Genomic DNA, 18,179 nt, shown 5'->3' with positions numbered 1-18,179 from the left:
GGATGCTGGGGATCGAACCAGGGTGGGCCGCATGCAAGGCGAGTACCCTCTCTGCTCTGGTATCACTCTGGTCCCCTACACTCAGAAATTAACCCCTGTCAGTGCTTGGGGGACCCTCTGGGATGTGGGGAATTGAACCCTTTTGGCCTCCTGTGAGGTAAGCAGCTTCCCGGCTGTCATATCACTCTGGTCCTGAGGCTAAGTCCTTCTCAGCCTGCCTCTCTCTCTGCCTTCTTTCCACTTATTCATTCATTCATTCATTGATGCTTTGGTTTTGTTTTGCTTTGGGGGCCATACCTGGCAGTGCTCAGGGTTTACTCCTGACTCTGCACTCAGGAATCACTCCTGAGGTGCTCAAAGCACCCTACGGGATGCCAGGGATCCAACCTGAGTTGGCCACGTGTAAATCCAGTGCCTTCCCTGCCTCACTATTGGTGCAGCCCGTTATATCGTTACTTTCCCCTCCTGTTTCCTTGGTATCATTGATATTGTCCCCATGGCTGGAGTCATACAGTGTGTGTGTCTGTGTCTATGTGAGTGTGTGTGTGTGTGTGTGTGTGTGTGTATGACCCTAATTATTGAATGGCTGTTCTCGTGTTCATTTATTATTTTTTTTGGCTTTTTAGGTCACACTCGGCAATGCTCAAGGGTTCCTCCTGGCTCTGTGCTCAGGAATTACTCCTGGCACTGCTCGGGGGACCATATGGGATGCTGGGAATCGAACTCGGGTCAGCCGAGTGCAAGGCAAACGCCCTACCCACTGTGCAATTGCTCCAGCCCCTATTTATTCATTTTAGTTTGGGGGCCTCACCCAGTGATGCTCCAGCTTGACTCCTGGGGGCAGGGGAGATAGTATAGCAGGTAGGGTGCTTGCCTTGCACTGGGTCCCCTGCATCCAGTAGTGTCCCCGGAGCACCACCAGGAATAATTCCTGAGTGCAGAGTTAGGAGTTAGGTCCTGAGCATTGCCCAGGCGTGTGGCCCAAAAACCAAAAAACAATCGAGCAAAAAATGGCTGACTCCTGACTCTGCACCCAGGCCATCACTCCTAACTCCTGGTGGGCTCTGGCGAGCATATGGGGTGTCAGGGATAAAACCTGGGTCATCCACATGTAAGGTCAGCACCTTACCTGCCGTTCTGTCCCTCTGATCCTGTGCTCCCATCCTTTGAGTTCTCTTCCCAATGCCCCCCTATTTCTTCCAACACCCATTGGGGCTCAGAAAAGACCCTTGGTAGTGCTTGGCGGACCATGGGGTACCAGGAAAGCAAGCCAGGGACCACTTATTTGCAATCAAGTTCCTTTATTTATTTATTTATGCTCAAGGGTTACTTCTGGCTTTGCACTCAGGAATCACTCCTGGCAGTGCTCAGGGAACCATATGGGATGCTGGGAATCGAACCCTGGTCGGCTGCATGCAAGGCAAACGCCCTACCCACTGGGCTATTGCTCTAGCCCAAGTTCCGTTGTTTATTTTAATTAAAAAAAAATTTTTTTTTATCTTTTTGGGTCACACCCGGTAATGCTCTGTTTACTCCTGGCTCTGCACTCAGGAATTACTTCTGGCAGTACTTCGGGATGCCAGGGATACTCATGGGATGCCAGGGATCAAACCCAGGTCAGCCATGTAGAAGGTAAATGCCTCCAAGCCCCCATCCAGCCACTATCCTATTGCTCTGGCCCTAATACAGACCCTTTAACCCCTGAATTTATTTCTCAGGCCCCTTCCTTCCACTTATAAGTAGCTCTGTAACAGTTGACTTGGCTCTACCCAGATAATCTGGGATAAACTCCCTTTGGAACACTAGCTGACTCATTTTAATTCCGGTCAATGACCTTAATTCCCTCTGGTCCAGACCCTGACAGACTCAGGATCTGGGAATTATGGGAATTAGGATGTGTCTCTCTTAAAGGAGAGGCTGCATTTACCCACTTGGCATTCTTTATCAATAGCAAATCTAAGGGTTGAAAACGTATCTAGTATATCTTAGGCCAGAGGGGTAGTACAGTGGGTAGGGCGCTTGCCTTGTGCCAGATCTGGGTTCCGTAGCTCGTACTTCAGACGGATCCCTGAGCCCTCCAAGAGTGATCCCTGAGCACAGAGCCACAAATATGCCCTGAGCACTCCCAGCGTGGACCCAAAGCCATAAAAGAAAACCTAGTGGCTGATATTTTTTTGTTGTTGGGGGCCACATCCAGTGATGCTCAGGGTATCTTTCTGGCTCTGAGTTCAGGGAGCACTCCTGGCGGTGCTGGGGGACCATATGGGGTGTCGGGGATTGAACCAGAGCCTACCACGTGTGACTCACTCCCCACTGTGAGTTCAAAAGAGTGTGGGCATGTTCTGCGTGTGTTCGGTGGTCATGAGCTGCCTCTCCACCCAGGCAGGCCGCCACTGAAGGCGGACACAGGACCTCCAAGCTGGTTGGTGATCAGTCTCCGTTTATTCCGTTCTCCCCATGCACCTCTTCCAGTCTCCTTGCGTCCCAATCCAGTTTCCCCCTGGCCCTCATTCCAGTCTCACACTGCCCCTCAGTCTCCTTCTCCACACCCAGTCTCCCAGCCTTGGTCATTGACCCAAGCCCCCGGAGTTGGGAGTAGCAGTCACACAGGTAAGCTCACACAATTGACATATGTAAAAAGCCCTTCCTTCTGGGGTTGCTTCTAGGGCAAAATTACATCCTACTAGACAGAATTTCATCTAAAATCTATTACTTTCCCCTTTCCTTAACCAGCATTCATTTAAACATCATCTTAAATTCACTTTTTTTCTTTTTGGCTAACACCCAGTGATGCTCAAATGTTACTCCTGGCTCTGCACTAAGGAATTATTCCTGGTGGTGCTCGGGGGACCATATGGGATGCTGGGGATTGAACCTGAGTCGGTCGGCTGCATGCAAGGCAAATGCCCTCCCAGCTGGACTATTGCTCCGACCCCTTAAATTCACTTTTTTTTGCCTTTAGGGTCACACCCGGTGATGCATAGGGGTTACTCCTGGTTCATACACTCAGGAATTACTCCTGGCAGTACTCAGGGGACCATGTGGGAATCGAACCCGGGTCAGCCGCATGCAAATGCCCGACTCGCTGTGCTATCACTCCAGCCCCTAAATTCACTTCTTACTAATATTTCTAGTCACTTTGTACGAGCACAGTAAGAGATATGTTAAGCTTAAGGGGTGGCTCTTCCTGGGAACATCTCAAGTCAGGTTAGTCTTTCCTAATCCCTGCAGGGTCTTACCAGCAGCTACTTCCTTTTTGGGCCATGACAAGTCTGTTCATGACTGTGCTCTTACATAAGTTTTATGGCGCTTGGCCTATCCCTTTTCAATGCCAGGATATCTTACAGCTTGTCCCTTTTTGATACTTGAGTAGTTTATGGCTTACCCTGGCTCCATCCAAGTCCCTCGCTGGAACCCTCCTTTTGTGGTGCTAGGAACTAAGGGCAACGGAAGCTTACGTTGAGTAAATAAGACAGAGGCCCAGGAGTAAATATTATTTGGAGTCAAATAACTCTCAAGTAACAAGAGCGTAGCATTTACTGTCTTCCTTTTTGTGTCTACACAAAAAGGACATTGCTCTAAAGTAAACTGCAAAACAAATAAAGGAAAAAGAAAAAGCAATATTTCACTTCCAAATACAAAATCCAGAATCCTCTGTAGAATCTGGCTCTAAAGTCACAGGGTCTGATAAGGGGACATGAGAGATTGACAGGGGAAGCAGAGCACAACGGAGACGTTAAAGATAAACAGGTGTGCCGCTGGAGGACCGTGATGAGTGTTACTCAATAAACCTAAGCTCTTTGAGGCAGAGGAGAAAAGACAAGCCAGTGTTCCCCAACACCAGCTGTACTGTTGATCGGGGCCGGAAGACAGAGGCTGGAGAGGTTAGAGGTCGTACAGGAGGAAGACACTTGCCTTGCACACAGCTGACCCTTATTCAATCTCTGACACCACATCTGGTCTGTTGAGCACTGCCAGGAGTGATTCCCTGAGCACAGAACCAGCAGAATCCTCTGACCTCTGCAGGAAGTGGCCCCACCACACCACACACACGACGCACACACACACACGAAAACCTTGAGACTGATTGGGGCCAGAGCAATAGTACAGCGGGGAGGATGTTTGCCTTGCATGTGGCTGACACAGGTTCAATCCCCGATATTCCGTAGGGTCCCCTGAGCCCTGCCAGGAGTAATTTCTAAGTGCTGAGCCAGGAGTGACCCCTGAGCATATTGCCGGGTGTGACCCCAAAATATAAACAAAACAAAGTAAGTCTTTTTTTTTTTTTTTGCATCACACCTGGCAATGCACAGGGGTTACTCCTGGCTCTGCACTCAGGAGTTACTCCTGGTGGTGCTCAGGGGACCATATGGGATGCTGGGAATCGAACCCGGGTTGGCCGCGTGCAAGGCAAATGCCCTACCCGCTGTGCTATCTCTCCAGCCCCACAATGAAAGTAAGTCTTGAGGCTGAGAGGACTGAAGGGACTTGTGTGTGTTACATGCACCCAGCCAATGGGCACTGTCTTGCTCAGTGGGTTTACTCCCGGCTCTGTGCTCAGGGATGACTTTCGGTAGTGCTCAGGGTTCCAGATCTGGTGCCGGTTATTGACAGCTACATCCAGGGAACCCAAATCCCATTTCTTGGCATTTGAGGCTAATCCCTAACCCAGTGCTTGGAGCTCTCCGTGGTGCTGAAATCCACCCGCACCCCACCCCAAGACTATCTTTACTAGGGATCTGGCTCTGTCATCCCGAAGTCCACCCTCAGCTTTGTCATGCTGGCCACGCACACACACACACACACACACACACACACACACACACAAAACAACCTGTGTTTTCAAGAACTCACTTGGGGTCTAAAGCGATAGTGCAGCAGGTAGGGCCCTTGTCTTAAATGCGGTCGACCCGGGTTCGATTCCCCAGCATCCCATATGGCAACCCATGGCCCAACTGGAGTGATTCCTGAGTGCTGAACCAAGAGTAAGCCCTGAGCACTGCCAGATGTGGCCCCCCAAATAGAAAAGAAAAAGTAAAAAAGGTAAAGGCCCTCCCGTTGATCGTCGATTTGCTCGAGCGGGCCCAGTAACGTCTCCATTGGAGACTTTGTTGTTACTGTGTCTGGCATATCGAATACTCTCGGTAGCTTGCCGGGCTCTCCGAGAGGGGCAGAGGAATCGAACTCAGGTCGGCCATGTTGGCCGCGTGTAAGGCGAACGCCCTACCCACTGTGCTATTGCTCCAGCCCCATAGAAAAGAAAATAAAAAAAAAAAACTCTCTTGTCCTCAAAAAAGGGTCAGCCTTGAGTTCTAAGGCAGTTCTAGCCAGTGTGTGAAGTGTGCAGTTTCAGAGTTAGAGATTCCCAAAGCATTTTCTCTGGGGATGATGGAAGCTCTCCCTTGGCGAATCCAACTCTTGGGAATAGTTCAAAGTCAACCTGGACCTTCTGTGTTCACCTTGGAGCTTCTTTCCTCTTTCATTAGTTGATTCCAGCACATGGAATGAAATCTAAAGACAGGAACCTGAAGGGATAGGACAGTGGGTAGGGCTCTTGCCTCACACACAGCCTCTTCGGGTTTGACCCTTGGCACTCCTTTTTGTCCCCCAAGCCCACTAAAAGTGATCCCTGAATACAGACCCAAGAATGAGTCTTGAGCAGCCCAAGCTGTGACCCCCCCCCCGCCCAAGCAAACAAGCAAACAAAAAATAAAGAGAATTAGGGCTGGAGCGATAGTACAGCAGGAAGGGTGTTTGCCTTGCATGTGGCCAACCCAAGTTCAATCCCCGGCATCCCATATGGTCCCCTGAGCACTGCCAGGAGTAATTCCTGAGTGCAGAGCCAGGAGTAACCCCTGGGCATTGCTGGGGTGGAAAAAAGCAAAAAACAAATAGATAAAGAAAAATAAACAACAAACTCTGACATTGTGACCTCATGGCCGCCAATAGACATCTGGTCAACCCAGATTGCTTTGACAGACAAACCCCTCTTGCTTTAGGCCCTGAGGCCATATGCAACAGCTAAGGTGTTTGTCTTACTCACAGCCGACCTGGGTTTGATCCCCAGCATCTCATATGGTCCCTTGAGGACTGACAGGAGTGATTACTTAAGAGCAGAGCCAGGGGTAACCCTTGAGTGTCACCAGGTGTGGCCCCCAAACAACAACAAAAAAACCTGCTTTATCTTGTTTATTTTGGGGGGCATCTGGCAGTGCATAGGCCCTGTGCTTGGGGGTTGCTTGCAGCAGTGTTTGGAGGACCGTGTAGCCTCTGCCCTGGGCTCCTGCATACAAAATATGTGCTCAAGGGTCAATCAGTAGGACAGCAGGTAGGACACTTACCTTGCACGTGACTGACCCGAGATTGAGCCCCAGAACCCCAGCACTGCCAAGCACTGCCAGGAGTAACCCCTGAGCATCACCAGATATGAGACCCTTTCTTCCTCCAAAATTAAAAAAAAAAGTGCTCTCAGTTTATTTATTGATTTATTTTGCTTTTTGGGTCACACCCAGCAATGCACAGGGGTTACTCCTGGCTCATGCACTCAGGAATCACTCCTGGCAGTGCTCAGGGGACGCTATGGGATGCTGGGAATCGGACCCGGGTCGACTATGTACTACGCAAACATCCTACCCGCTGTACTATTACTCCAGCCCCACTCTCAGTTTATTAAACCATCTCTTTGCCCCCGTTTATTTCTTTTTTTTTTTTTTTTGAGGGTGTGCACACCTGACGATGCTCAGGGGTTACTTCTGGCTCTGCACTCTGGAATCACTCCTGGTAGTGCTTAGGGGATCCTATGGGATGCCAGGGATTGAACCCAGGTTGCCCATATGCAAGGCAAATGCCCTCCCTGCTGTGCTGTTGCTCTGGACCCCCTGTCTGTTTCTTATATTGGGGTGATTGAGGATTAGTGCAGCAGGTGAGGTCCTGGAATACAAACTCCAAACCCAGACTCATTCCCCAGCTCCATATAGGGCCCCCAGAGCACAGCCAAGTACAGCCAGCAATAAATAAACCTGGGTCAAGTGCCCATAATGTAAAGCACCTTTGGAACCACCTCCAAGCACACAGCCCGGTGTGGGGAGGGACATTGAAGGGCCCTGTGCCCTCTGCATCCTTATCTCCAGAACCACTTCCTCATCCTCCTGGGACTTTATCACCAAGGTCACCTGTCCCCCATCCACTTCCTTCTATTGATTAATTTCATGCCTTTTTTTCCCTTTTTTTGGGTCACACCTGGCGATGCTCAGGGGTTACTCCTGTCTCATGCACTCAGGAATTCAGGAATTACTTCTGGCAGTGCTCAGGAGACCATATGGGATGCTGGGAATCGAACCCAGGTCAGCTGCGTGCAAGGCAAACGCCCTACCTGCTGTGCTATTGCTCCAGTCCCTCATGCCCTTTTTTTGGGGGGTGGGGGCGCACTGTTTGTTTATTTGGGAGCCACACCAGGCTCTGGGGTTACTCCTGGCTCTGCGCTCAGGAATCACTCCTGGTGGGCTTGGGGGACCCGATGGGATGCCATACATTGAACCTGGGTCAGCTGCCAGCAATGCCAGCAACTTACCCACTGCACTATTTCTCTGGTCCCATTTTTGGCTGTTTTCTTTTTCTGTTTTCATTCTTGTCTGAGGGGGCCATATCTGACTGTGCTGCACTCAGAGATGGCTCCTGGTAGTGCTTGAGGCCCCCTAGGGGATGCTGAGAATCAAATCCGGGTCAGCTGCTGTCCAAGGCAAGCTGCTGTCCAATTTGCTCTTGCCCCACCTCTTTTTGTTGTTGTTTTTTTTTTCTGTTTTATTTTTTTTTTATTTTTTATTTTTTTGCTTTTTGGGTCACACCCGGCGATGCTCAGGGGTTACTCCTGGCTCATGCACTCAGGAATTTCTCCTGGCGGTGCTCGGGGGACTATATGGGATGCTGGGAATCGAACCTGTGTTGGCCATGTTGGCTGCATGCAAGGCAAACGCCCTACCCACTGTGCTATCGCTCCAGCCCCCATTTATTTTTTTTATAGCTTTTTGGGTCACACCCGGTGATGCACAGGGGTTACTCCTGGATCGTGCACTCAGGAATTACTCCTGGCAGTGCTCAGGGCACCATATGGGATACTGGGAATCAAACGTGGGTCGGCCACGTGCAAGGCAAACACCCTACCCGCTGTGCTATCGCTCCAGCCCCCTCATGACCTCTTTTTGGAGTAGGGCCTGGGGGTTTGGACAGACCCAGTGATTCTCCTTGCTCTGTGCTCAGTGGACTTTATGTGCTTTTGGGAATCAAACCAGGGTCAGCCATGTGCGAAGCAAACCCCTTCTCTGCTGGACTGTCTCTCTGCTCCCCCACACCTGTCTATTTCGGGGTCCCATCCAGGTTACCATATGACCTTGGTTCACCCATTGACCTCTTGCTTTTTGGTTTGGTATTGTTTGTTTTTTATTTTTATTTTATTTTTTTTTTTGCTTTTTGGGTCACACCCAGCGATGCACAGGGGTTACTCCTGGTTCATGCACTCAGGAACTACTCCTGGCGGTGCTCAGGGGACCATATGGGATGAATCGAACCCGGGTCGGCCGCATGCAAGGCAAATGCCCTACCCGCTGTATTATAGCTCCAGCCCCCACAACAGGCAGCATTGAGTGTGACCTTGAATGTGGGCCACCCAGGTTCAATTCCTGGCACCTCATATAGTTCCCTTGAGTACAGCCAGAGGTGGTTCCTGATCACAGGGCCAGGAGTAAGCCCTGAGCACAGCTGGATGTGTTATTGCTCCAGCCCCGGGTTTTGTTTGTTTTTTATTTTTGTTTTGGGCCACACCCAGTGGTGCTCAGGTCTGATTCCTGGCTCTGTGCTCAGGGACCCCTCCTGGCAGGGCTCTGGGGTCCTTATGGGGTGCTGGGCATTGGCCCCAGATTGGCTGCATGCAAGGCAAACCTCTTCCCTGCTGGCCTATTTCTCTGGCCTAATAACCCCATTCACATCATCATCAACTCCTGGGCCTTTTCTTTCCTCCTCCCACAAGACTGGGACATAAGGAGTAGAATATAAGTTTTCAAAGTTGTAAACTGGGGTTGGAGCAATAGCACAGTGGGTAGGGCGTTTGCCTTGCACGCGGCTGATCTGGGTTCAATTCCCAGCATCCCATAGGGCCCCAGAGCTCCGTCAGGAGTAATTCCTGAATGCATGAGCCAGGAGTAACCCCTTTTTGGGTGTGACCCAAAAAGCTTCCCACCCCCAAATAAAAAAAACAAAGTTGTGGGGCTGGAGCAATAGCACAGCGGGTAGGGCGTTTGCCTTGCACGCGGCCGACCTGAGTTCGATTCCCAGCATCCCATATGGTCCCCTGAGCGCCGCCAGGAGTAACTCCTGAGTACAGAGCCAGGAATGACCCCTGTGCATTGCCGGGTGTGAAGCAAAAAAAAAAAAAAAAAAAGTTGTAAATTGTGGACACCAAGGCTCAGGGGCACGGGGTTTTGTTGCGTGACTCTTCACTGAGCGGCTGGCCCACTCATTGGTCTGGCCGGGAGCTGAGTGATCCCAGTGGACGTGTGTGGTTACCAGGACACAGATGATGCAAGCCCATGAATCTATTGCTGGCGCTGCCTCCCCAGCCCCCAGGTCTGGCAGGGGGCCCTGAGGCAGCCTAATTGGCATCTCTGGGGCTGCCCCGTCTAACTGCTGACCCAGGCCCTGCAATCTCCCTGGGGAAAAGTGTGTCCTCCAAAGCTGGAAGACATTTTCCCAGCTGCGAATATGGGGGTTTTATTTGTTTGTTTTTGGCTTTTGGGGTCACGCGATGATGCTCAGGGGTGACTCCTGGCTCTGCACTGAGGAATTATTCCTGGTAGTGCTCAGGAGAACCTATGGGATGACAGAGAGCAAACCCAGATGGGCCACATGCAAGGCAAACACCCTCCCTGCTGGACTATTACTCAGTCCCTGGCTTTTGTTTTGATGTAGGCAGGTAGCTAGTAAAAGGCCCTTGGCAATGAAACTGGGTCAGCAAAACTTCTGGGAGGAAAATTCTAAGGCTGATCAACCCTGTGGATACGGATAAGTCCTTGAGCAGCAAAAGACCTGAGGAGATTGGACTCCTCCCCGTGAAGGAAATTCCTCGAATACCCTCCGACCTCTCCCTTAATCTGATAAATTTTAGTAATTCAGCCCAAAGACCATCATCACTCCCAACCTCCCTGGTAACCTCCTTAGCAACAGACTTTTACTTAAGAAGAAGCCCCACAGAGGGGCAGGTTGGGGAAACCCCATAAAAGCCACCTTCAACAAAGGAAGGGTGCGCAGATACTGCCTGAGAGCCCATTGCTACTGGCACCCACGTGGCCGAGCACCTGTGGTACCCACATCTCCCCTCTTGAGTTGTGTACTCTCATGCTTTCCTGTCTAATGCTGGAATGTATCAAGGGGCTCTCTCTGCCCCCCGGAGAAACCCGCGTTCTCTCTTGAGTGCATTACTCTCTCACTCTCTCCCTCCACACCTTAAAAACCCTCCAAATAAAATCTATTTACTTCACTGATTGTCCACTCTTGAAATTCCTTTCTGTAAGGCGAGACAAGAACCCAGTAACCCTGGGTCCCAGGTGGCAGAGACGGATGGAGAGAAAGTGACCGTCTTTCCCCTCCCTGTTTCACATAAGTCACCCCGTGGCACTCAGTTTGTTTGGGGACTTCAACTGGTTGTGGTCCTCGGGGCTGACTCTTGGCTCTGTATTCAGAGATCACTCCTGGCAGTGTTTGGGGGACCCTATGGGATGCCTGGTATTGAACCTGAGTTGGCTGCCTGCAAGGCAAGCACCTTGGCTGCTTTGGCCCCTATATGCTGTTTTCTTGTTTGGTGTGATTCAATTGTTCTGTTTATTTATTTATTTTGCTTTTCGGGTCACATCTGGCATGCACAGGGGTTACTCCTGGCTCTGCACTCAGGAGTTACTCCTGGCGGTGCTCAGGGGACCATATGCGATACTGGGAATCGAACCTGGATTGGCAGCTTGCAAGGCAAACGCCCTACCCGTTGAGCTATTGCTCCAGCCCCTCTGTTTATTTTTTTTCTTGCCCTTCCTTTTATTTTTTGTTTGTTTGTTTGCTTGTTTTTTTACTTTTTGGGTCACATCTGGAGATGCTCGGGTGTTACTCCTGGCTCTGCACTCAAAAATGACTCTGCCAGGAGCGATTCCTGAGTGCAGAGCCAGGAGGAGCCCCAGAGCCATAGCACAACAGGGCGGGTACTTGTCTTCCAATTTCTTCAGGAACCACAATCTATAGGGTTCGGACAAGGAATTGCTCTTGGCAAGAAAGGAAAAGTCAGCCGTAGACCTTACCCAGGGCTACCAGATTCTTGTCTTGGCTCGCAGAACAGAATTTCAGGAGGAGACGAGCGGTGAAGAGAAACAGATTTTATTTGGAGGTTTTTGAAGGTGAGGAGGGAAGGAAAACGAGAGAGAGAGTTAATGCACTCAAGGGAGAACGCCGGCTTCTCCAAGAGCGGAGAGAGTCCCTACACACACACACCTCAGCATTAGATGGGAAGGTCCACATCTCAGGAGGGGAGATACAGGCGACCCGTGTGCCCGGCCACGTGGGCACAAGCAGCAAATGGGCTTGGGCAGCATATACGCACCCTCCCTTTGTTCAAGGTGGCTTTTATAGGGTTTTTCCAAGCAGCCCCCATGTGGGGCTTTCTAGATAGATAAGAGTCCTTGTACTTTCTAGCTAGATAAGGGTTCATTGCCAGGGTAGAAGGTAGAGTTGGGAGTGGTCTTCTCTGAAACTCCTTTTCTTTTTCTTCCTTTTTGGCTCACACCCAGCAGTGCACAGGGGTTACTCCTGGCTCATGCACTCAGGAATTGCCCTTCGTGGTGGTGCTCGGGGTACCATATTGGATGCTGGGAATTGAACCCGGGTCGGCCGCATGCAAGGCAAATGTCCTACCTGCTGTGCAATCACTCCAACCCCTGAAACTCCTTTTTTTGACCTTTGCTCCTGCTTATCTGCTTACTCTGGTTCCAGCCTTCTCTGGTCGGGGCTACCAGAGGGTTAATGAGATTAAAGGAAGAAATTGAGGGGAGCGGGTCTCAATAATTCTCTTTAGGCCCTTTTTGAAGGGAGGAGGGGTCGCTTCTCCTCAGTATCAGCTGCTGGGGAAGGTCTTATCAGCTCTTGTTTTCTGTATCCACAAGGTGGGTCAGACCTAGGACTGGTGGCTTTATTACTTCCCAGAAATTTCACTGCCAGGATGTGGGACCGGAGACGTTACTGGGGCCTGCTTGAGGCAATCGACGAATAACGGGATGATTTGTGATTTGTGATTTGTGAGGATGTGGGAAGGCCCTTCCCTAATCTACCTGCCTATATCAGTGGGACTGTAGCACTGTCTTCTCGTCGTTCATTGGTTTGCTCGAGCGGGCACCAGTAATGTCTCCATTGTAAGACTTGTTGTTACTGTTTTTGGCATATCAAATATGTCACAGGTAGCTTGCCAGGCTCTGCTGTGCGGGTGGAATACTCTCGGTAGCTTGCTGAGCTCTCCGAGAGGGACGGAGGAATCGAACCCGGGTTGGCTTCGTGCAAGGCAAACACCCTACTCGCTGTGCTATCGCTCCGGCCCACATCAGTACATTGAGACAAACGGACAGACCTGGAGTGGGGAATCCTGGGGTCACTGTTCTGCAGCCAGCCTTCAGAAGCTGATGACACCTCTGGCTTTGCGATTGGGGTCTGAGAAAAATCCAAGGGACCCTGTGCAACCAGGCTGTCCCAGTCTCAAGCCTGTGCTGTCAGGATTGAATGATTGTTAGAGGTGAGGCTGGTGAGATAGGTCAGTCGGTGGACAGGGCACTTGTCTTGCACACAGGCAACCCAGATTCAATCCTCTGCATCCCATAGAAGCCCCTGAGCACACAGCCAGGAATAAGCCCCCGAGCACCACCAGGTGTGACCCCAAAGCAACAAATCAGTGCTGAAGGTGCACAAAAAATCTGCTGGGTGTGTATGTTTGGGGGAACCCTCCTTCCTGTCAGAAGGGCTGTGACTAGGGTCAAAGGGACAGGAGGGGACGCACAGATCAACAGCGAGTTTGTCAAGTACTTCAATGCTGGCACAAAAAGTAAAACCAGGGGTCGGAGCAATAGTACAGCGGGTAGGGCGTTTACCTTGCATGTTGCCGACTGGGGTTCGATCCCTGGCATCCTATAGGGTCTCCGGGCATCTTCCGGAGTAATTGCTGAGTGCAGAGCCAGGAGTAGAATTTGAGCATTGTCAGGTGTGGTCGGCAAACAAGACAAAACAAAAAAAGCCGAAGACTGGGGGGCCGGCGCGATAGTACAGTTGGTAGGAAGTTTGCCTTGCATGCAGCCAACCCGGGTTCGATCCCCAGCATCCCTAGATGGTCTTCCAGCACTGCCAGGAGTGATTCCTGAGTGCAGAGCCAGGAGTAAGCCCTGAGCATGGTTGGGTGTGACCCAAAAAGAAAAAAAAAAAGCTGAAGATTAGAATGCTTGTTTTATGACTTCTGAGAACCACTGGGTGTGGTGCCCCTTCTCCCCAAAACTAAATAATTTCACGGTGCCCTAGAAAATAACTCAAGTCCTATGTAGATCACATCTCTGCTATACAGGAGATGGGGAACTATATGGGAGAAGATCAGTTTGACCCCCAGATCTGCCATGAATACCCCTATCACCGGCTGGAGTGATAGCACAGCGGTAGGGCGTTTGCCTTGCGCGGAGACAGCCCGGCCGAGCCAGGTTCGATTCCTCCGCCCCTCTCGAACAGCCTGGCAAGCTACCCAGAGTATTCAATATGCCAAAGACAGCAACAAGAAGTCTCATAATGGAGACGTTACTGGGCCTGCTCGAGCAAATCGATGAACAACGGGAGGACCCCTATCACCAAAGGACATGGTACAACAGGGTGAGGCTCCCTAAAAAAAAAAAAAAAACACCCACGGTGGGGTGGGATAAGTAGCAAGGGACGGAGTGTTCCTCACCCCTCCCTGTACAAACACTGTCAAGTTGAGGTTCAAGTTCCCGCAACTGGGCGGTCCCTCCACCCTGGTCCCACCGGTAGTGGGCGGGGCCCTAGTTTGCTGTGGCCAATGAGCTGAAAGCAGATGCTCCGAGAGGGACACGCCCCCCGAGAGGGAGACGCCCCCATTCATTCCTCGAGGCTGACCTCAGACCCCTGACCTGGGTGTGCCCAGCCCTTCCACATACCTGCACAGAGCCCCTGGCTAAGAGCCCAGCGAGATAGGTGCTTAGGCGGGGGAGGTGGGGAGAGACAGAGACAGAAACAGAGAGAGAGACACACACACACACAGAGACAGAGACACAGAGACAGAGACAGAGATGTTCAAGAGAACACGATTTGAAAAAGCAAAGCAAGTAGGGCTGGACCAGAGTATAGCAGCTGGGAGGGCGCGCACCTTCCATGATCCAGAATTGGATTTGATTCCTAGCACCCCATAGGTGCTTATTATGGCATCTCATTCCTACTTTGGACAAACTGGCAGGCTACCGAATGTAGCCTGCCCACACGGCAGAGTCTGGCAAACTCCCCGTGGCGTACCCAATATGCCAAATACCAGTAACGATGATGGGTCTCATTCTCCTAAAGAGCCTTGAATATAATCTCAGGGCTAGGATGAAGGAGACGTTACTGGGGCCTGCTCGAGGCAATCGACGACCCCATAGGGACCCCTGAGCCCCACCAGGAGTGATTCCTGAGTGCAGAGCCGGGAGTCAGCTCTGAGCACTTCAAGATGCAGCCCCTCCAAACTTAACCAAAGAATAACTTGGTCCTGACATCGATCGTCCTGGATCCCCAGCACCCCAGACTTTCTCTGACTTCATGTGCGTTCACTGGTCTTAGCGCAGAGATACTTAGTACGTTGTTGAATCAGTGGATGGAGAGAAGATGGATGGAAGGAAGGAAGGAAGGAAGGAAGGAAGGAAGGAAGGAAAAGAAGATAAATGGATAAGTGGATGGTTAGATGGATGGATGGATGGGTGCGTGGGTGAATGAATGGAATAATGGATGGATATTAGGAAGGATACAAAGGTGGTTGACTGCAATTGTTGTTGTTGTTTTTGTTGTATTGGGGCAACACCTAGAGGCAAGAATCACTCCTGGCAGGTTTAGGGACCTTACGGAGTACCAGGGATCAAACCTGGGTCAGCTGCGTGCAAGGCAACCGCCCTCCCCACTGGGTAACTTTTAGATAAATGAGCTGATTAAGGACTGCATTTGACACTAATTACAGACGTGCGGACTTTATTATGGGGGCCGGGGGTGGGGGTGGGAGGGAGGTGGGATCGTCCAATTTCAAGAGCCGATCAAGGGTTAGTGGCCCTACCATAGCGGAGCCTGTACAGTGACCCCCTCTGCTGGCCTCCCAGAGGATTGCAGGCAGGCTCCCTTTCCCTGCAAGGGGAAAAATCGGTTCTAGTCAAAAAATATTCTTCCAGGGGCTGGAACGATAGCACAGCGGATAGGGCGTTTGCCTTGCACGCAGCCCACATGGCCGACACAGGTTCGATTCCCAGCATCCCATATGGTCCCCCGAGCATTGCCAGGAGCAATACCTGAGTGCATGAGCCAGGAACCCCTGAGCATCGCCGGGTGTGACCCAAAAAGAAAAAAAAAATTCTTCCAGGCCTGGGTGATTGCATAGTGGGTCAGGCATTTACTTGGTATATGGCCCACTCTGGTCCCAGCATCCCTTAGGGGGTCCCCCGAGCACTGCCAGGAATAACCCTGAGCATCGCCTGTTGTGACCAAAAAAAAAAAAAGTGACCTTTTATTTCTTTCCTTCTGGACTTCGCGTTTTCCCCAAGAGTCAGGGAAATTCCACTCCCTCAGCAATTTTTCCCTTTTTTTTTTTTTTTGGCCACACCTAGCTGCAATCAAGGCTTACTCCTGGCTCTGCACTAAGTGACCAGCCCTGGCAGGGCTTGGAGGACCTAAATTTTATTTTATTTGGACGGATGTCCTCAGTTTTGGAGGTGTGGTTCTGAGGCATAGTTAGACCCGCAGACATGCACTACAATTTTCTTTTTCTTTTTGGTTTTTGGGCCATGCCCGGCAATGTACAGGGGTTTCTCTTGGCTCTGCATTCTGGAGGAGCTCGGGAGACCTTCTGGGACGCTGGGGATTGGAACTGGGTCAGCCGCACGGAAGGCAAACACCCTCTCCGCTATACTATTGCTCCAGCCCCCTGTGCACTGTGTTGAAATCCATTTTCCCACCCCACCCCTCAGTTTTGTTTCTTTTGGTTTTGAAGCCCAAATCAAACCACTGGCACTACTTGGGTCCCCCTAGTAAGGATGGAACCTGGGGTTTCCACATGTAGAAAAAGCCCGCCAGTCCTCTGAACCATCAACCCCCCAAACGGGTTATTATTTTGTTTAATTTTTTGCAACTTGAGGCCATAGCTGGCAGTATTCAGAGGCTACTCCTGAATCCATGCTTGGGAGCTCTCCTGGCAGTGCTCAGGAAATCAGGAATTGAATTGGGGTCAGCTGCATGCAACTTACAGAATTTTGTTTTGTGGGGGAGTGGGTGGTCACATCTGGGGGTGTTCCAGGCTTACTCCTGGCATCACTACTGGCGGAATTTAGGGCATCTTATGTGAGATGGAGACTTAAAACAAAATTGACGTGGCCACATAGATAAAAGTTAAGGGCCTTAACCTGAATTTGTTTTTTGGGGGGGGGCTTTTTGGGTTACACCCAGCGACGCTCAGGAGTTATTCCTGACTCTGTGCTCAGGAATTACTCCTGGCGGTGCTCAGGAGACTATATGGGATGCCGGGAATAAATCCTGGGTAGGCTGCATGCAAGGCAAGCACCTTACCCTCTATCACTTCAGCCCCAAACCTGAGTACTTTCTCCAGAGAGAAAGTACTGGGCTACATACACATTTTTTTCAGGGTCTCACAGATGATTTATTACTGAGTTGGCGATAGGTACAGAAGCCAGAAAAGAAAAATAAAAAAACTAGATTTCCTAATCAAACAAACTTGTGGTCCCTTTCTGCCTGCGGTGTGTGCAAGATCCTAGCGGCTCACCAAGGCTCATGCATCCCCCGTGCAACTCGCCTTACAGACTCAGTTTGCTTCTCCTCCAGTGTCTTCTCTTGGACCCCGATCCTATAACCAATTTTCATCCGAATGCATTGAGGAATGGGCTGACTCTGCTTCCGTTTCTTTTTTTTTTTTTTGGTCACACCCAGCCGATGCTCAGGGGTTACTCCTGGCTCTGCACTCAAGAATCACTCCTGGCGGTGCTTGGGGGACCATATAGGATGCTGGGAATCGAACCCGGGTCGGCCGCGTGCAAGGCAAACGCCCTACCCGCTGTGCTGTTGCTCCAAGCCCCTGCTCCTGTTTCTTGGCCAGGAACCATTTGATCCTAAAAGTCTTGTGAGAAGAGCCACGTTTGCCCAGTGATGATGACGGCGGAGAAAAGGCTGGGCTACATTTTGTTTGTGATTTGGGTCTTTTTAGTTTTTGGTTTTAGTCATTATTTATTTATTTATTCTTTTTTGGGGAAACACTGCGATGCTCAGGAATTACTCTGGCAGTGCTCACAGTGCTTGGGGGACCGCATGGGATTCCAGGATGGAACCCTGGTGTCGACAGCGTGCACGACAAGCGCCCTTCCTGATCTATTACTTCACCAGCCCTAAACCCTAAAGTGGTCCTATGTTCTTTTTCAGACCCACAGAACGTGCATCTCATTTTCTGGTTTAAAACTGGCTTTTTTAGGCGCCGGAGAGACAGTACAGTGGGTAAGGCACACTGCAGACCAGGGCTGCATCCCCAGCACCCTCTGAGATGCCCCCAGCCCCAGTACCTCCAGGACGCCTGGGTGTAGAGTACGAACAAGCATCGCCGGATGTGAGACAGAAACCAAAAAAAAAAACAAATAAAAAAGAAAGATAGAAAGAAATTGGCTTTTCCAAATGTTTGCGTGTCCCTGGTCCGCAGGTGCTAAGGGCAGCACCCTCACAGTGGGGTGTCCGGGGCCCCTTTCATGCCTGGAACACGGCAGAGACCCCGGGAACTAGGATCTCATTAGTTTGATTGCAGGGTGTAAGGTATCAGGGCCTCAATTTTCCGGGGGAGGGTTGAGGAGCGTGTGAATTCCCAGCCCTGCCCATGTCCTAGG

The sequence above is a fragment of the Sorex fumeus genome, unplaced genomic scaffold, assembly GCF_029834395.1.
Source record: "Sorex fumeus unplaced genomic scaffold, SorFum_2.1 ptg000019l, whole genome shotgun sequence".
Taxonomy (NCBI): Eukaryota; Metazoa; Chordata; class Mammalia; order Eulipotyphla; family Soricidae; genus Sorex; species Sorex fumeus.
Note: the sequence above shows the minus strand (reverse complement) of the source record.